The following is a 21,424-nucleotide window of genomic DNA, read 5'->3' as shown; positions in this document are numbered from 1 at the left end:
AATGATGTTGCTTCTACAACTTTTTGGGGCAGCATATTCCATGGACCTACCACCCTCTGAGTGAAGTAGTTCCTCCTCATCTCAGTTTTGAAAGAGCAGCCCCTTATTCTAAGACTATGCCCCCTAGTTCTAGTTTCACCCATCATCGGGAACATCCGCCCCGCATCCACCCGATCCAACCCCTTCACAATCTTATATGTTTCAATAAGATCGCCTCTCATTCTTCTGAACTCCAATGAGTAGAGTCCCAATCTACTCAACCTCTCCTCATATGTCCATCTCCTCATCCCCGGGATTAACCGAGTGAACATTCTTTGTACTGAATCGAGAGCAATTATGTCTTTTCTTAAGTATGGACACCAATAACTGTATATAGTATTCCAGGTGCGGTCTCACCAATACCTTGTACAACTGAAGCAATACCTCCCTATTTTTATATTCTATCCCCCTAGCAATGAAAGCCAACATTCCATTGTCCTTCTTAATCACTTGCTGCACCTGCATATTAAACTATTGAGTTTCGTGCACCAGGACACCAAGATCCCTTTGTGCTTCAGTACTTTCCAGGTTTTTGCCATTAAGATAATTACTTGCTGTACGATTTTTCCTGCCAAAATGCATAACCTCACACTTTCCAGTATTGTATTCCATTTGCCAAATCTTTGCCCACTTACTTAGCCTGTTTATGTCCCCTTGCAGGTTTTTTATGTCCTCCTCACGCACTACTTTCCCTCCCATCTTAGTATCATCTGCAAACTTTGATATGTTACACTCGGTCCCCTCCTCCAAATCGTTAATATAGATTGTAAAGAGTTGGGGACCCAGCACTGACCCCTGCGGAACACCACTAGTTACTGACTGCCAGTCTGAGAATGTACCATTTATCCCAACTCTCTGCCTTCTATTAGATAGCCAATCTTCTATCCATGCCAGAATATTACCCCCAATCCCGTGATTTTTTATCTTAAGCAATAAACATTTGTGTGGCAACTTGTCAAATGCCTTTTGGAAGTCTAAATACACTACATCCACTGGTTCCCCTTTATCCACCCTATATGTTACTTCCTCAAAGAACTCCACCAAATTTTTAATACATGACTTCCCCTTTATAAAACCATGCTGACTTTGTCCTTTTAAATTATGATTAACCAAATGTCCTGTTACTGTCTCCTTAATAATGGACTCCAAAATGTTACCTACCACAGATGTTAGGCTAACTGGTCTATGGTTTCCAGCCTTCTGTCTACTGCCCTTTTTAAATAAGGGTGTTACATTAGCAGTTTCCCAGTCTGCCGGGACCTTTGCTGAGTCCAGGGATTTTTGGAACATTATTACCAATGCATCCACAATCCCTACCGCCACTTCCCTCAAGACCCTAGGATGTAACCCATCGGGTCCAGGTGATTTATCCGCCTTGAGTCCCATTACTTTACCGAGTACCATTTCCTTAGTGATTTTGATCTTGTTTAGCTCCTCCCCCCATTTAGCCCCCTGTTTGTCCAGTGTTGGGATATTCTTAGTGTCCTCTACTGTAAAGACTGATATAAAATATTCATTCAATGTTTTTGCCATCTCCCTATTTCCCACCATTAATTTCCCGGTCTCATCCTCTAAGGGACCAACATTTACTTTAGCCACCCTTTTTCTTATTATATAACTATAAAAAATCTTACTGTCTGTTTTTATATTTTTTGTTATTTACATTCATAATCTATCTTCCCTTTCTTACTGAATCTTTTTGTTATTTTTTGCCGTCTTTTAAAGTTTTCCCAATCCTCTATCCTCCCACTAGATTTGGCTACCTCATATGCCCTTGTTTTGAGTCGAATACTATCCTTAATTTCTTTACTTAGCCACGGATGGATGGCTTTTCTTTTACACCCTTTTCTTCTCAGTGTAATATATATTTTTTGGAAGTTGTAAAATAACTTCTTAAATGTACACCACTGATCATGTATCGTCTTACACTTTAATCTATTTTCCCAATCCACTCTACTCAATTCCACTCTCATACCTTCATAGTCTCCTTTATTCAAGCTTAGCGTGCTTGTTTGAGATCCAACCTTCTCACCCTCTAATTCAATATGGAATTCAACCATGATATGGTAACTCATTCCAAGGGGATCCTTTACTGCGACATTTTTAATTAATCCTGTCTCGTTATACAGGACCAGATCCATGGTTGCTTGCCCCCTGGTCGGTTCAGTTACATACTGCTCAAGAAACCCATCCCTAATGCAGTCAATGAACTCAATCTCAAGGCAGCCCTGCTCAATTTGATTTGCCAATTAATATGATAGTTAAAATCCCTCATAATTATAGATGTTCCCTTATTACAAGCCTTAACTATTTCCTGATTGATACTCCGTCCAACAGAGTTGCAACTGTTTGGAGGCCTATAGACTACGCCCACTAGTGTTTTCTACCCCTTATTGTTCTTTACCTCCACCCAAACTGTTTCATTATCCTGATCTTCTGACCCAATATAATTTCTCTGTATTACAGTGATTCCTCCCTTTATTAACATAGCCACCCCACTTCCGCTTCATTCCTGCCTGTCCTTCCTGATCATAAATTAACCTGGTATGTTTAATTCACAGGCATTGTCACCCTGCAGCCATGTTTCTGTAATGGCCACAAGATCATACCCATATGTAGTTATTTGTGCCATTAACTCCTCTATTTTGTTGCGAATGCTACGTGCATTCAGATAGAGAACTTTCAAATTTGTTTTGTGACACTTAGTTCCTGCTTTTGCCCTTTTTATTAATTCACCTTTTACTCCTTACCTTCTGCCCCTTCCTGACACGCTCTGGTTTTTAATTTCCCCACTGCTACCTAAGTCTATGACCTTCCCTGTTGTCATTTTTATTATTTGCTCTCTAGGAACCTCCCCCCCCACTCGTTAGTTTAAAGCACTCTCTACAGCCCATTTATATGATCCGCCAGGACTCTGGTCCCAGCACTGGCCAAGTGAAGCCCGTCCCAATGGAAAAGCTCCCTCCTGCCCCAGTACTGGTGCCAGTGTCCCAGGATGCAAAACCCATTTCTCCCACACCAGTCTTTGAGCCACGCAGTTAACTCTCTAATTTTATTTGTGCTAGCCAAATTCGCTCGTGGCTCAGGTAATTGGATTATTACCCTTGAGGTTCTGTTTTTGAATTTGATCCCTAGCTTCTCATACTCCTTTAACAGAACCGGCTTCCTAGTCCTATCTACGTCATTTGTACCAACATGAACCACGACAACTGGATCCACCCCCTCCCACTGCAAGTTTCTTTCCAGCCCAGAGGAGATGTCCTTAACCCTGGTACCGGGTAGGCAACACAGCCTTCGGGACTCTCGCTCTCGGCTGCAGAGAACTCTATCTATCCCCCTAATAATACTATCCCCTACCACTACATCATTCTATTTACTCCCCCCTCTTGAATGGCCCCCTGTTCCACGGTGCTGTGGCCAGGTTGCTCATCCTCCCTGCAGTCCCTGCTCCTGTCCCCACAGGGAGTAAGAACATCGAACCTGTTGGACAAGAGCAAGGGCTGCAGCTCCTCCAGCTCTACCTCCTGGATCCCCGTACCTGCCTCACTCGTAGTCACACCGTTCTGTCCCTGACCATGGGCTACATGTGAATTAATTAAATTCATAGGTGTGACCACCTCCTGATACACAGAGTCCAGGTACTTCTCCCCCTCCCTGATGTGTCGCAGTGTCTGAAGCTCAGACTTCAGCTCATCAACACGGAGCTGGAGTTCCTTTAGCAGCAGACACTTGTCACAGACGTAACCACCGTGAGCCTCAATGGGGTTCACCGGCTCCCACATCTCGCAATAGTAACACTTCACCTGCTCCATTCTATGTAATTAATTACATTTTTTATTGTTAGTTACGGACACCCCCTGCCCAATTTTAGATGCTAGTATCCCCTTTAATTAATTGGATTTAAATTAAATCAATCCCTCTAGTTACACCAGTTAAATGGTTTACCAACAGTCACTCTGCACCAGAAAGGCCTTTTTCACTACAACCCACAGAGTTAAAGTTTGAAAAGAGCACCTAACACCCCACTTACCCTAACTCACACTTACCCAAACTCACAGCAGCACTCTTTGATGACTCGCACTCAGTGCTTTAGGACTGGTCTTTTTATACTGTTTGTTTGTTTACAGCCAAATGAGTCACCCCTGCTGATTGGTGAGAAAACTGGTTTCCACTGCCTGCTGTGCCAATTTACTCCTACTGCTGTGTAACCTTGTTTTACTCTTCTTAAATCAACAGAATCCCAAATATTTAACTTTTCCCCTTTACTTAAACTGCTTAAGTAATCTTATCAAGAATGATTTAAAGAGAAATAACAATTAAAGAACTCTCACACTTACCCAAACTCACAGCACTCTTTGATGACTCACACTCAGTCATGTAATGTTTTCCTAACTGACCTGTTTGGACAGCATTTACACCTTTGATTTCTGTGATTATCTCTCTGCCGAGGTGTGATAAATGGCAGTTAGAAACGTTACCTGTAAACATTTGACATTATTCTCTGACTATATAAGCTGTGTTTTTATGCATCTCTCCAATTCACCTGAAAAAAGGAGCAGCGCTCCAAAAGCTTGTGATTTCAAATAAAACTGTTGGACTATAACCTGGTGTTATGTGATTTCTTACACTCATTGTACAATACAGAACAGTGTTTGATGCATCAGTGTATAAACAGCTTTACTCTGTATCTAACCCACATTGTAGAGAACCGAGGAGTGTTTGATGGAGCAGTGTATAAAGAGCTTTACTCTGTAGCAGTGGGGAAATTAAAAACCAGAGTGTGTCAGGAAGGGGCAGAAGGTATGGAGTAAAAGGTAAAGTAATAAAAAGTGCGAAAGCAGGAACTAAGTGTCACAAAACATGTTTGAAAGTTCTCTATCTGAATGCACGTAGCATCCGTAACAAAATAGATGAGTTAATGGCACAAATAACTACCGATGGGTGTGAGCTTGTGGGCATTACAGAAACATGGCTGCAGGGTGACCATGCCTGGGAATTAAACATACCAGGTTATTTAACGATTAGGAAGGGAGGTGGGGTGGCTATGTTAATAAAGGAAGGAATCATTGTAATACAGTGAAATGATATTGGTTCAAAAGATCAGGATAATGAAACAGTTTGGGTGGAGATAAGGAATAATAAGGGGAAAAAATCACTCGTGGGCGTAGTCTATAGGCCTCTGAACAGTTGCAATTCTGTTGGACGGAGTATCAGTCAGGAAATAGTTGAGGCTTGTAATAAGGGAACATCTATAATTATGGGGGATTTTAACTATCATATTAATTGGACAAATCAAATTGGGCAGGGCTGCCTTGAGGATGAGTTCATTGAGTGTATTAGGGATTGGTTTCTTGAGCAGTATGTAACTGAACCGACCAGGGGACAAGCAACCTTAGATCTGGTCCTGTGTAACGAGACAGGATTAATTAAAAATGTCCTAGTAAAGGATCCCCTTGGAATGAGTGACCATAACATGGTTGAATTCCATATTCAATTAGAAGGTGAGAAGGTTGGATCTCAAACAAGCGTGCTAAGCTTGAATAAAGGAGACTATGAAGGTATGACAGCGGAATCGAGTAGAGTGGATCGGGAAAATAGATTAAAGTGCAAGACGATACATGATCAGTGGTGTACATTTAAAGAGTTATTTTAGAACTTCCAAAAAAAATATATTCCACTGAGAAGAAAAGGGTGTAAAAGAAAAGACAGCCATCCGTGGCTAAGTGAAGAAATTAAGGATAGTATTCGATTAAAAACAAGGGCAAATAAGGTAGCCAAATCTAGTGGGAGGATAGAGGATTGGGAAAACTTTAAAAGACAGCAAAAAGTAACAGAAAGATTGATTAAGAAAGGGAAGATAGATTATGAAAGTAAATTAACAAAAAATATAAAAACAGATAGTAAGAGTTTTTATAGTTATATAAAAAGTAAAAGGGTGGCTAAAGTAAATCTTGGTCCTTTAGAGGATGAAACCGGGAAATTAATGGTGGGAAATATGGAGATGGCAAAAACACTGAATGAATATTTTGTATCAGTCTTTACAGTAGAAGACACTAAGAATATCCGAACACTGGACAAACAGGGGGCTATACCGGGGGAGGAGCTAAACACGATCAAAATCACTAAGGAAGTGGTACTCTGTAAAATAATGGGACTCAAGGCAGATCAATGACCTGGACCTGATGGCTTACATCCTAGGGTCTTGAGGGAAGTGGCGGTAGGGAGTGTGGATGCATTGGTAATAATTTTCCAAAACTCCCTGGAATCAGCAAAGGTCCCAGCAGACTGGAAAACTGCTAATGTAACGCCCTTATTTAAAAAGGGCAGTAGACAGAAGGCTGGAAACTATAGACCGGATGGCCTAACATCTGTGGTATGTAAAATATTGGAGCCCATTATTAAGGAGACAGTAACAGGACATTAGGATAATCATAATTTAGTAGGACAAAGTCAGCATGGTTTTATGAGTGGGAAGTCATGCTTGACAAATTTGCTGGAGTTCTTTGAGGAAGTAACATATAGGGTGGATAAGGGGGAACCAGTGGACGTAGTGTATTTAGACTTCCAAAAGGCATTTGACAAGGTGCCACACAAAAGATTAATGCTTAAGATAAAAAATAACGGGATTGGGGGTAATATTCTGGCATGGATAGAGGATTGGCTATCTAACAGAAAGCAGAGAGTTGGGATAAATGGTTCATTCTCAGACTGGCAATCAGTAACTAGTGGTGTTCCACAGGGGTCAGTGCTCGGTCCCCAACTCTTTACAATCTATATTAACGATTTGGAGGAGGGGACCGAGTGTAACATATCAAAGTTTGCAGATGATACTAAGGTGGGAGGGAATGTAGTGAGTGAGGAGGACATAAAAAACCTGCAAGTGGACATAGACAGGTTAAGTAAGTGGGCAGAGATTTGGCAGATGCAATACAATACTGGATTGTGTAAGGTTATGCACTTTGGCAGGTATAATCGTATAGCAAGTTATTATCTTAATTGCAAGAATTTGGAAAGTACAGAAGTACAAAGGGATCTGGGGGTCCTGGTGCACGAAACACAACAGGTTAGTATGCAGGTGCAGCAAGTGATTAAGAAGGCCAATGGAATGTTGGCTTTCATTGCTAGGGTGTTAGAATATAAAAATAGGGAGTTATTGCTTCAGTTGTACAAGGTATTGGTGAGACCGCACCTGGAATATTGCATACATTTTTGGTGTCCATACTTAAGAAAAGACATACTTGCTCTCGAGTCAGTTCAAAGAAGGTTCACTCGGTTAATCCCGGGGATGAGGGGATGGACATATTAGGACTCTACTCATTGGAGATCAGAAGAATGAGAGGCGATCTTATTGAAACATATAAGATTGTGAAGGGGTTGGATCGGGTGGATGCGGGGAGGATGCTCCCGATGATGGGTGAAACTAGAACTAGGGGGCATAGTCTTAGAATAAGGGGCTGCTCTTTCAAAACAGAGATGAGGAGGAACTACTTCACTCAGAGGGTGGTAGGTCCATGGAATATGCTGCCCCAAAAAGCTGTAGAAGCTACATCATTACATAAATTAAAACAGAAATAGACAGTTTCCAAGCAGTAAAGGGAATAAAGGGTTATGGGGAACGGGCAGGAATTTGGACATGAGTCTAGGTTCGGATCGGTCATGGCCCCGTGGGTAGCAGAGCGGGCCCAGGGGCCATGTAGCCTGATCCTGCTCCTATGTCGTGTGTCTAATTCTGTTAGATTCAGGAGATGGTTCAGTGATAGTAGATTGGCGGTTAGGATCAGATCAGCCATGATCTTATTGAATGGAGGAGCAGGCTCGAGGGGCCGATTGGCCTACTCCTGCTCCTATTTCTTATGTATCAAAACCGTATTGTATCAAACTGAGGAGTGTTTGATGGAGCATTTTATAAAGAGCTTTAATCCTTATCGAACTTGTATTGTACCAAACCGAGGAGTGTTTGATGGAGCAGTGTATAAAGTGCTTTACTCTGTATCTAATAAGTATTCTACCAAACCGAGGAGTTTTTGATGGAGAAGTGTATAAAGTGCTTTACTATGTATCTAACCCGTATTGTACCAAACCGAGGAATGTTTGATGGAGCTGTGTATAAAGTGCTTTACTTTGTGTCGAACCCGTATTGTACCAAACCGAGGAGTGTTTGATGGAACAGTGTATAAAGAGATTTACTCTTTATCTAACACGTGTTGTACCAAACCGAGGAGTGTTTGATGGAGCCGTGTATAAAGAGCGTTACTCTGTACAAACAATGGGGCAGAAATTCCTCCCCAAACGCTTGAGTACAGAAGGGGTACTCATGCGTCTGAATGGAGGAAATGCCGGTTTTCAGCATGCACAGCGCATGCACTGAAAATCAGCATTTCCTCTCCTCTAACCCAAGAGTTGAACAGGCTAGCGCGTGCGCTGCAGGGGGCAGTGCGTGCATCTTGGATTTCCTCTGTTTTGGGGGATTTGCGCATGTGTAAAGGCATCCGGTCTTTACGCTTGTAAAAAGCACACGTAAGTATATATTTTTACAGGTAGGTGGTGTTTTAGTGTAGTTTAGAACTTTTATCCCACAGATTTATTACTTTAAAGAATCTACAATAAGGCAAGTTTAGTTTTAGACACTTTTTATTAAAAATTTATTTCTTTCAATAAAAAAAGTTATTGTTTAAATTATTTTTTTAAACTTATTTATACTTAATTTAACGATTGGAATGTTTTTTTAAATTTTAGTTAAAGTTTAAATAGTTTTTTGGGCCTCCGTAGTTTTCATGAGTTTGACAGTTCTTACTCTCAAACTCATGAATGAACCTTCCCCTCCCCTGATTGGTTGTACAGTGCTCACCTGATCCCAGCCAGCACATCGCACTAACTACGCCGCTGGATCAGGTAAGCACTGCGCACTGACATCTGAACCGGGCCTGTGACAGAAAATGCAAGCAGGCCCGGGCTTCAGATGCCAGCGTGCAGTGTGAGTGCAGAGCGGGGGCTTGCACGTGCAGCAAGCCCCCGACACCAAGTTCTGTGCCAATGTATTGTACCAAACCGAGGAGTGTTTGATGGAGCAGTGCATAACGAGGTTTACTCTGTATCTAACCCGTTTTGGACCAAATCGTCGATTGTTTGATGGAGCAGTGTATAAAGAGGTTTACACTGTATCAAACCCAAATTGTACCAAACTGAGGATTGCTTGATGGAGCAGTGTGTAAAGAGGTTTACGCTGTATCAAACCCAAATTGTACCAAACTGAGGATTGCTTGATGGAGCAGTGTAGAAAGCGCTTTGCTCTGTATGTAACCCACATGGTACCAAACCGAGGAGTGTTAGATGGAGAAGTTTATATAACGCTTTACTCTATACCCAACCCGTACTCTACCAAACTGAGGAGTGTTTGATGGAGCAGTGTATAAAGAGCCTTACTCTGTATCTAAACTGTCTTGTATCAAATCGAGGAGAGTTTGATAGAGTAGTTGATAATGGGCATTACTCTGTATCAAACCCATATTGTACCAAACCGAGAAGTGTTTGACAGAGCAGTGTATGAAGTGCTTTACTCTGAATCTAACAAGTATTCTACCAAACCGAGGACTGTTTGATGGAGCAGTGTATAAAGCGCTTTACTATGTATCTAACCCTTATTGTACCTAACCGAGGATTGTTTGATGGAGCAGTTTATAAAGAGCTTTAATCCTTATCGAACTTGTATTGTACCAAACCGAGGAGTGTTTGATGGAGCAGTGTATAAAGTGCTTTACTCTGTATCGAATAAGTATTCTACCAAACCGAGGAGTTTTTGATGGAGAAGTGTATAAAGTGCTTTACTATGTATCTAACCCGTATTGTACCAAACCGAGGAATGTTTGATGGAGCTGTGTATAAAGAGCTTTACTCTGTGTCGAACCCGTATTGTACCAAACCGAGGAGTGTTTGATGGAACAGTGTATAAAGAGCTTTACTCTGTATCAAACCCTTATTGTAACAAACCGAGGATTATTTTGATAGAGCAGTGTATAAAGAGATTTACTCTTTATCTAACACGTGTTGTACCAAACCGAGGAGTGTTTGATGGAGCCGTGTATAAAGAGCGTTACTCTGTCCAAACAATGGGGCAGAAATTCCTCCCCAAACGCTTGAGTACAGAAGGGGTACTCACGCGTCTGGATGGAGGAAATGCCGGTTTTCAGCATGCACAGCGCAAGCACTGAAAATCAGCATTTCCTCTCCTCTAACCCAAGAGTTGAACAGGCTAGCGCGTGCGCTGTAGGGGGCAGTGCGTGCATCTTGGATTTCCTCTGTTTTGGGGGATTTGCACATGTGTAAAGGCATCCGGTCTTTACGCTTGTAAAAAGCACACGTAAGTATATATTTTTACAGGTAAGTGGTGTTTTAGTGTAGTTAAACTTTTTATCCCACAGATTTATTATTTGAAAGAATCTACAATAAGGTAAGTTTAGTTTTAGACACTTTTTATTAAAAATTTATTTCTTTCAATAAAAAAAGTTATTGTTTAAATTATTTTTTTAAACTTATTTATACTTAATTTAACGATTGGAATGTTTTTTTAAATTTTAGTTAAAGTTTAAATAGTTTTTTGGGCCTCCGTAGTTTTCATGAGATTGACAGTTCTTACTCTCAAACTCATGAATGAACCTTCCCCTCCCCTGATTGGTTGTACAGTGCTCACCTGATCCCAGCCAGCACATCGCACTAACTACGCCGCTGGATCAGGTAAGCACTGCGCACTGACATCTGAACCGGGCCTGTGACAGAAAATGCAAGCAGGCCCGGGCTTCAGATGCCAGCGTGCAGTGTGAGTGCAGAGCGGGGGCTTGCACGTGCAGCAAGCCCCCGACACCAAGTTCTGTGCCAATGTATTGTACCAAACCGAGGAGTGTTTGATGGAGCAGTGCATAACGAGGTTTACTCTGTATCTAACCCGTTTTGGACCAAATCGACGATTGTTTGATGGAGCAGTGTATAAAGAGGTTTACACTGTATCAAACCCAAATTGTACCAAACTGAGGATTGCTTGATGGAGCAGTGTATAAAGAGGTTTACGCTGTATCAAACCCAAATTGTACCAAACTGAGGATTGCTTGATGGAGCAGTGTAGAAAGCGCTTTGCTCTGTATGTAACCCACACGGTACCAAACCGAGTAGTGTTAGATGGAGAAGTTTATATAACGCTTTACTCTATACCCAACCCGTACTCTACCAAACTGAGGAGTGTTTGATGGAGCAGTGTATAAAGAGCCTTACTCCGTATCTAAACTGTCTTGTATCAAATCGAGGAGAGTTTGATAGAGTAGTTGATAATGGGCATTACTCTGTATCAAACCCATATTGTACGAAACCGAGAAGTGTTTGACAGAGCAGTGTATGAAGTGCTTTACTCTGAATCTAACAAGTATTCTACCAAACCGAGGATTGTTTGATGGAGCAGTGTATAAAGCGCTTTACTATGTATCTAACCCTTATTGTACCTAACCGAGGATTGTTTGATGGAGCAGTTTATAAAGAGCTTTACTCTGGATCTAACTCGTATTGTACCAGACAGAGGAGTATTTGATGCAACAGTTTATAAAGAGCTTTAATGTATATCTAACCCGTATTGTACCAAACCGACGAGTGTTTGATGGAGCAGTGTATAAACAACTTTACGCTGTATCTAACACATATTGTAACAATCCGAGGAGTGATTAATGGAGCAATGCATAAATAGCTTTACTCTGTATCGAACCCGTATTGTGCCAATCTGAGGAGTGTTTGATGAAGCAGTGTATGAAGAGCTTTGCTCTGTATCTAACCCGTACTGTATAAAACCGAGGACTGTCTAATGGAGCAGTGTATAAAGTGCTTTAAGCTTTGTCAAACCCGTATTTTACCAAACCAGGAGTGTTTGATGGAGCAGTCTATAAAGAGCTTTACTGTGTATCAAACCCGTACTGTGCCAAACCGAGGAGTGTTTGATGGAACATTGTATAAAGAGTTTTACTCTGTACCAAACCGGTATTGTACCAAACCGAGGAGTGTTTGAAAGAGCAGTTTATAGAGAGCTTTACTCTGTATCTAACAGGAGTTGCACCAAACCGAGGAGTTTTTGATTGAGCATTGTATAAGGAGATTTATTTTTTAACTAACACCTATTGTTCCAATCCGAGGAGTGTTTGATGGAGCAAATTATAAAGAGCTTTACTCTGTATCAAACCCGAACTGTACCAAACAGAGGTGTGTTTGATGGAGCAGTGTATATAGAGCTTAATTCTGTATCTAAACCGTATTGTACCAAACGGCAGAGTGTTTGATGGAGCAATGTATAAAGAGCATTACTCTGTATCTTGCACGTATTGTTCCAAACCGAGGAGTGTTTGATGGAGCAGTGTTAAAAAGCTTTCCTCTGTATCAAACCCGTATTGTACCAAATCGAGTAGTGTTTGATGGTGCAGTTTTTAATTGCTTTACTCTGTATCTAACCCCTATTGTACCAAACCGAGGAGTGTTTGATGGAGCAGTTTATAAAGAGCTTTACTCAGTATGTAACACGTATTGTACCAAACCGAGGACTGTTTGATGAAGCAGTGTATGAAGTGCTTTACTCTGTATCAAAACCGTACTGTACCAAACAGAGGAGTATTTCATGGAGCAGTGTATAAAGAGCATAATTCTGTATCTAACCCGTATTGTACCAATCCGAGGAGTGTTTAATGGAGCAGCATATAAATAGCTTTAATCTCTATCCAACCCGTTTTGGACCAAACCGAGGACTGTTTGATGGAGCTGTGTATAAAGAGCTTTACTCTATATCTAACCTGTATTGTACCAATCCAAGGATTATTTGATTGTGCAGTGTATAAAGTGTTTTACTCTGTATCTAACCAGTATTGGACCAAACCGAGTAGTGTTTGATGGAGCAGTGTGTAAAGAGCTTTACTCTGTATGTCACACATATCGTACCAAACCTAGGAGTGTTGATGGAGAAGTGTATGAAGAGATTTACTCTGTACCCAAACCCGGATTCTAACAACCCGTGTAGTTTTTGAGGGAGAAGTATATAAAAAGTTTTAATCTGCATCTAACCGGTATTGTACCAAACATGGAGTGTTTGATGGAGCAGTGTATAAAGAGCCTTACTCTGTATCTAACAAGCATTCTACCAAACCGAGGATTGTTTGATGGAGCAGTGTATAAAGCGCTTTACTATGTATCTAAGCCTTATTGTACCAAACCGAGGATTGTTTGATGGACCAGTTTATAAAGAGCTTTACTCTGTGTCTAACTCTTATTGTACCAGACAGAGGAATGTTTGATGGAGCAGTTTATAAAGAGCTTTACTCTGTATGTAACACCTATTGTACCAAACCGAATAGTGTTTGATGGAGCAATTTATAAAGAGCATTAATTTGTACCAAACACTTATTCTACCAAAAGGTGGAGTTTTTGATGGAGCTGTTTATAATGAGCTTTAAGCTGTATCAACCCGTATTTTACCAAGTGGAGGAGTGCTTGATGGAGCAGTGTATAAAGCGCTTTACTCTGTATCTAACCCATATTGTACCAAACCGAGGAGTGTTTGATGTAGCAATGTATAAAGCACTTTAATGTGCATCTAACACGTATTGTTCCAAATGCAGGAGTGTTTGATGTAGCAGTGTATAAAGAGCTTTACTCTGTATCTAACCCGTATTGTAACATTTCGAGGAGTTTTTGATGGGCAGTGTATAAAGAGATTTACTCTGTATCTAATTCGGATTGTACCAAAACGATGAGTGTTTAATGGAGCAGTGTATAAAGAGCTTTACTCTGTATCTAACCCGTTTTGGACCAAGCCAAGGATTGTTTGATGGAGTAGTGTATATAGCGCTTTACGCTGTATCTAACCCCTATTGTACCAAACCGAGGAGTGCTTGATGGAGCATTGTATAAAGAGCTTCAGTCTGTACCAAACCCATATTGAACCATATCGTGGAGTTTTTGATAGAGCAGTGTATAAAGCGCTTTACTCAATTTATCTCCAGTATCGCACACAAACCAAGGAGTGTTTGATGGAGCAGTCTATAAAGAGCTTTAATCTTTATCGCAATTGTATTGTACCAAACTGAGGAGTGTTTGATGGAGCAGTGCATAAAGTGCTTTAATCTGTATCCGAACCGTATTGTAGCAAATGGAGCAGTGTTTGATGGAGCCATGTATAGAGCACTTTAATCTGTATCTAACCGGTATTGCATCAAATCGAGGAGTTTGAAGGTGCAGTGCATAAAGCGCTTTATTCTGCATCTAACCAGTATTAGAAAAAACCGAGGAGTGCTTGATGGAGCAGTGTTTAAAGAGCTTTACTATGTATCAAACCCGTTTTGTACCAAACCGAGGAGTGTTTGATGGAGCAATTTTTAAAGAGCTTTACTCTGTATCTACCTCGTATTGTACCAGGCTGAGAAGTGTTTCACGGAGCAGTGTATAAAGAGATTTTCTCTGTATCGAACCCGTATTGTACAAACCAAGGACTGTTTGATGGAGCATTGTATAAAAATCTTTACTGTGTATCAAACCCGTATTGCACCAAACAGAGGAGTGTTGGATGGAGCAGTTTGTAAAGAGCTTGACTCTGTATCAAACCTGGATTGAACCAAACCGAGGACTTTTTGATGGAGAAGTTTATAAAGAGCTTTACTCTGTATCAAACCCGTATTGCACCAAACCGAGGATTGTTGGATGGAGCATTGTATAAACAGCTTTACGTTGTATCAAACCCGTATTGGACCAAACCGAGGAGTGTTTGATGGAGCAGTGTATAAAGAGCTTTACTCTGTTTCTAAACCGTATTGTACCAAATGGAGGATTGTTTGATGAAGCAGTTTATAAAGTGCTTTACTCTGTATCTAACCCGTATAGTAACAATCTGAGGAGTGATTAATGGAGCAATGTATAACTAACTTTAATCTGTATCTAACCCGCTTTGTACCAAAAAGAGGAAAGTTTGATGGAGCCGTGTATAAAGAGCTTTACTCTGTACAAATCCTATATTGGACCAAACCGATGAGTGCTTGATGGAGCCGTGCAAAACGAGATTTTCTCTGTATCTAACCCATTTTGGAGAATACCGAGGATTGTTTTATTGGAGCAGTTCATAAAGAGGTGTACGCTGTATCAAACCCATATTGGACCACAACCGAGGATTGTTTGATGGAGCAGTGTGTAAAGCGCTGTACTCTGTATTTTACCCGTATTGTACCAAACCTAGCAGTGTTTGATGGAGCAGTGTATAAAGAGCTTGAATCTGTATCAAACCCGTATTGTCACAAAGCGAAGATTTTTTGATGGAGCAGAGTATAAAGAGCTTTACTCTGTATCAAACACGCATTGTCCCAAACCGAGGAGTGTTTGATGGACCAGTGTATAAAGAGATTTACTCTGTATCAAACTTTATTGTACCAAACCGAGGTGCGTTAGATGGAGCAGTGTATAAAGAGCTTTACTCTGTATCTAACATGTATTGTACCAAACCGAGGAGTGTTTGATGGAGAAATGTCGATAGCGCTTTGCTCTATATCTAACCCGTACTCTACCAAACTGAGGAGTGTTTGATGGACTAGTTGATAAAGAGATTTACTCTGTATCAATCCCGTATTGTACCACTCTGAGGAGTGTTTAATGGAGCAGTGTATAAAGTGCTTTACTATGCATCTAACGCGTATTGTACCAAACCAAGAATTGTTTGATGGAGCAGTTTATAAAGAGCTTTACTCTGTATCTTACTCGTATTGTACCAGACTGAGGTGTGTTTGATGGAGCAGTTTAAAAGAACTTTTCTCAGTATCAAACCCGTATTGCACCAAACCGAGGAGTGCTTGATGGAGCAAAGTTTAAATAGCTTTACTCTGTATCAATCCCGTTTTGTACCAAACCGAGGAGTGTTTGATGGAGCAGGGTATATATAACTTTACTCTGATTCTAAACCGTATTGTACCAAACGGTGGATTGTTTGATGGAGCAGTGTATAAAGAGCTTTACTCTTTATCAAACCCGTATTGTACCAAACCAACGAGTGTTTGATGGAGCAGTGTGTAAAGAGCTTTACTCTTTATCAAACCCGTATTTTACCAAACCGAGGAGTGTTTGATGGAGCAGTTTATAAAGAGCTTTACTGTGTATCAAACCCGTACTGTGCCAAACCGGGGAGTGCTTGATGGAACAGTGTATAAAGAGATTTACTCTGTATCAAAATAGTATTGTACCAAGCCGAGGAGTGTTTGATAGAGCAATTTATAAAGAGCTTTACTCTGTATCAAACATGTATTGTACCAATCCGAGGAGTGTTTAATGGAGCAGTATATAAATAGCTTTAATCTGTATCCAACCCGTATTGTACCAAACCAAGGAGTGTTTGATGGAGCAGTTTATAAAGAGCTTTACGTTGTATCTAACCCCTATTGTCCCAAACCGAGGAGTGTTTGATGGAGCAGTTTATGAAGAGCTTAAGTCTGTACCAAACCCGTATTTTACCAAACCGAGGAGTGTTTGATGTAGCAGTGTATAAAGCACTTTAATCTGCATCTAACACGTATTGTTCCAAATGGAGGAGTGTTTGAAGGAGCAGTGGATAAAGCGTTTTACTCCGTATCTAATCCGTATTGTACCAAACAGAGGAGTGTTTGATGGAGCAGTGTATAAAGCGCTTTACTCAATATCTCTCCTGTATTGTACCAAGCAGAGGAGTGTTTGATGGAGCAGTGTATAAAGCACTTTACTGTCTATCTAACCCGTATTGTACCAAACAGAGGAGTGTTTGATGGAGTAGTGTATAAAGAGCTTTACTCTGTATCTAACCCACATTGTAGAGAACCGAAGAGTGTTTGATGGAGCCGTGTATAAAGAGCTTTACTCCGTGTCTAACTCATATTTTACCAAACCGAGGAGTGTTTCATGGAGCAGGGTACAAAGAGCTTTACTCTGTGTCTAACCCATATTGTACCAAATATGGCATGTTTGAGGAACAGTGCATAAAGAGCTTTACTCTGTATCTAACCCGTATTGTACCAATCCGAGGAGTGTTTGATGGAGCACAGTATAAAGAGCTTTAATCTGTATCAAACCCGTATCGTACCCAAACCATGTAGTGTTTGATGGAGCAGTTTATAAAGAGCTTTAATTTGTATCTAACCCGTATTGAACCAAATGGTGGACTTTTTGATAGAGCAGTATATAAAGCACTTTACTCAATTTCTATCCCGTATCGTACACAAACCAACGAGTGTTTGATGGAGCAGTCTATAAAGATCTTTAATCTTTATCGAACCTGCATTGTACCAAACCGAGGAGTGTTTGATGCAGCAGTGTATAAACAGCTTTAATCTGTATGCAACCCGTACTGCACCAAATGGAGGAGTCTTTGATGGAGCAGTGTACAATGAGCTTTACTCTGTCTAACATGTATTGTACCAAACCGAGGAGTGTTTGATGGAACAGTTTATAAAGAGCTTTACTCTGTATCTACCTCGTATTGTATCAAACCGAGAAGTGTCTGATGGAGCATTGTATAAACAGCTTTAAACTGTATCGAACCCGTATTGAACCAAATGGTGGACTTTTTGATAGAGCAGTATATAAAGCGCTTTACTCAATTTCTATCCCGTATCGTACACAAACCAACGAGTGTTTGATGGAGCAGTCTATAAAGATCTTTAATCTTTATCGAACCTGCATTGTACCAAACCGAGGAGTGTTTGATGCAGCAGTGTATAAACAGCTTTAATCTGTATGCAACCCGTACTGCACCAAATGGAGGAGTCTTTGATGGAGCAGTGTATAATGAGCTTTACTCTGTCTAACATGTATTGTACCAAACCGAGGAGTGTTTGATGGAACAGTTTATAAAGAGCTTTACTCTGTATCTACCTCGTATTGTATCAAACCGAGAAGTGTCTGATGGAGCATTGTATAAACAGCTTTAATCTGTATCGAACCCGTATTGCACAAAACCGAGGAGTGTTTGATGGAGCAGAGAATAAAGAGCTTTGATCTGTATCTAACCCGTATTGTACCAAACCGAGGACTGTTTGATGGAGCAGTGTATAAAGAGATTTACTCTTTATCAAACCCGTACTGTGCCAAACCGATGAGTGTTTGATGGAACACTGTATAAACAGCATTAATCTGTATCTAACATGTGTTGTACAAAACCGAGGAGTGTTTGATGGAGCAGAGAATAAAGAGCTTTGATCTGTATCTAACCCGTATTGTACCAAACCGAGGACTGTTTGATGGAGCAGTGTATAAAGAGATTTACTCTTTATCAAACCCGTACTGTGCCAAACCGATGAGTGTTTGATGGAGCACTGTATAAACAGCATTAATCTGTATCTAACATGTGTTGTACAAAACCGAGGAGTATTTGATGCAGGCCGTGTATGAAGCACTTTACTCTGTACTAACCCTGTACTGTACCAAACCGAGGAGTGATTGATGGAGCAGTGCATAACCAGCTTTAATCTGTATCTAACCCGTTTTGGACCAAACCGAGGATTGTTTGATGGAGCAGTGTATAAAGCGATTTACCATGTATCTAACTCATATAGTACCAAACCGACGATTGTTTGACGGAACATTTTATAAAGAGATTTACTCTGTATCTAACTCGTATTGTACCAAACTGATGAGTGTTTGATGGAGCAGTGTATAAAGAGCTTTACTCTGTATCAAACCTGTATTGTACCAAACTGAGGACTGTTTGATGGAGCAGTTTATGAAGTGCTTTACTGTGTAACCAACACGTATTGCACCAAACCGAGGAGTGTTTGATGGAGCATTGTATAAGCAGCTTTACTGTGTATCAAACCAGCATTTTGAACAAACCGAGGAGTGTTTGATGGAGCATTGTATAAAATGCTTTACTCTGTATCAATCCCGTATTGTGCCAAACCGGGGAGTGTTTGCTGGAGCAGTGCATAAAGAGCTTTACTCTGTATCTAAACCGTATTGTACCAAACAGAGAATTGTTTGATGGAGCTGTGAAAAAGATCTTTACTCTGTATCTAACCCGTATAGTAACAATCCGAGGAGTAATTAATTGAGCAATGTATAAATAGCTTTAATCTGTATCTAAACCGTAGTGTACCAAACAGAGGAATGTTTGATGGAGCTGTGTTTAAAGAGCTTTGCTCTGCATCAAAACCGTATTGTACCAAACCGAGGAGTGTTTGATGGAGCAGAGAATAAAGGGGTTTGCTCTGTATCTAACCCGTATTGTACCAAACCGAGGACTGTTTGATGGAGCAGTGTATAAAGAGCTTTACTCAATATCTCTCCCGTATTGTAACAAACTGAGGGGTGTTTGATGGAGCAGTGTATAAAGCACATTACTCTCTATCTAACCCGTATTGTACCAAACAGAGGAGTGTTTGATGGAGTAGTGTATAAAGAGCTTTACTCTGTATCTAACCCACATTGTAGAGAACCGAATAGTGTTTGATGGAGTAGTGTATAAAGAGATTTACTCTGTGTCTAACTCATATTTTACCAAACCGAGGAGTGTTTGATGGAGCAGGGTACAAAGAGCTTTACTCTGTATCAAACCCGTCTCGTACCCAAACCAAGGAGTGTTTGATGGAGCAGTTTATAAAGAACTTAATTCTTATCGAACTTGTATTGTAACAAACCGAGGAGTGTTTGTTGGAGCAGTGTATAAAGAGCTTTAATCTGTATCTAACCCGTATTGCACCAAACCGAGGATTGTTTGATGGAGCAGTTTATAAAGAGCTTTAATCTGTATCTAACTCGTATTCTACCAGACTGAGGAGTGTTTGGTGGATCAGTTTATAAGGAGCTTTACTCTATATCTAACCCGTATTGTACCAAACCGACGAGTGTTTGATGGAGCAGTTTATAAAGAGCATTTCTCCATTTCAAACCCTTATTGTAACAAACCGAGGACTGTTTGATGGAGCAGTGTATAAAGAGCTTTACTGTGTATCAAACCCGTGTTGCACCAAACCGAGGAGTGTTTGATGGAGCATTGTATAAAGATCTTTACTGTGTATCAAACTCGTATTGCACCAAACCGAGGAATGTTTGATGGAGCAGTGTATAAAGAGCTTTACTCTGTATCCAAACTGTATTGTATCAAATGGAGGATTGTTTGATGGTGCAGTGTATAAAGATCTTTACTCTGTATCTAACCCGTATTGCAACAATCCGAGGATTGATTAATGGAGCAATGTATAAATAGCGTTAATCTGTATCTAGCCGCATTGTACCAAACCGAGGAGTGTTTGATGGAGTTCTGTCTGAAGAGCTTTACTCTGTATGGAACCCGTATTGCACCAAACCGAGGAGTGTTTGATGGAGCAGTGTATAAAGAGCTTCGCTCTGTATATAACCCGTATTGTACCAAACCCAGGAGTGTTTGATGGCGCAGTGTATAAAAAGCTTTACTGTGTATCAAACCCGTACTGTGCCAAACCGAGGAGTGTTTGATGGAACAGTGTATAAAGATCTTTATGCTGCATCAAACCCGCAATGTACCAAATCTATGAGTGTTTGATAGAGCATTGTATAAAGAGCTTTGTTCTGTATCTAACACGTGTTTTACCAAACCGAGGAGTGTTTGATGGAGCAGTGTATTAATCGCTTTACTCTGTATCTAACCCGTATTATACCAAATCTAGCAGTGTTTGATGGAGCAGTGTATAAAGTGCTTGACTCTGTATCAAACCCGTATTGTCACAAACCGAGGAATTTTTGATGGAGCAGAGGGAAAGATCTTTATACTGATCCTAACCCATATTGTCCCAAACCGAGGAGTGTTTGATGGACCAGCGTATAAAGAGATTTACTCTATATCAATCCCGTATTGCACCAAACCGAGGTGCATTTGATGGAGCAGTGTATAAAGAGCTTTACTCTGTATCTAACCGTATTGTACCAAACCGAGGATTGCTTGATGGAGCAGTGTATCAAGAGCTTTACTCTGTATCTATCCCGTATTGTACCAAACCGAGGAGTGTTTGATGGAAAAGTGTATATAGTGCTTTACTCTATATCTAACCCGTACTCTACCAAACTGAGGAGTGATTGATGGAGCAGTGTATAAAGAGCTTTACTCTGTATCCAAACCATATTGTATCAAACCGAGGAGTGTTTGATGGAATAGTTGATAAAGAGCATTACTCTGTATCAAACCAGTATTGTACCAAACCGAGGAGTGTTTGAAGGAGCAGCGTATAAAGTGCTTTACTCTGTATCTAACAAGTATTCTACCAAACCGAGGAGTTTTTGATGGAGCAGTTTATAAAGCGCTTTACTATGTATCTAACCCGTATTGTACCAAACCGAGGACTTTTTGATGGAGTTGTTTATAAAGAGCTTTACTCTGTAACAATCCCGCACT

Source organism: Somniosus microcephalus, unplaced genomic scaffold (genome assembly GCF_052327205.1).
Source record: "Somniosus microcephalus isolate GS21.2 unplaced genomic scaffold, FLI_Smic_1.0 unresolved_chr5, whole genome shotgun sequence".
Classification (NCBI taxonomy): Eukaryota; Metazoa; Chordata; class Chondrichthyes; order Squaliformes; family Somniosidae; genus Somniosus; species Somniosus microcephalus.
The sequence above is the reverse complement of the archived record's forward strand: the minus strand, read 5'-3'. Positions refer to the sequence as shown.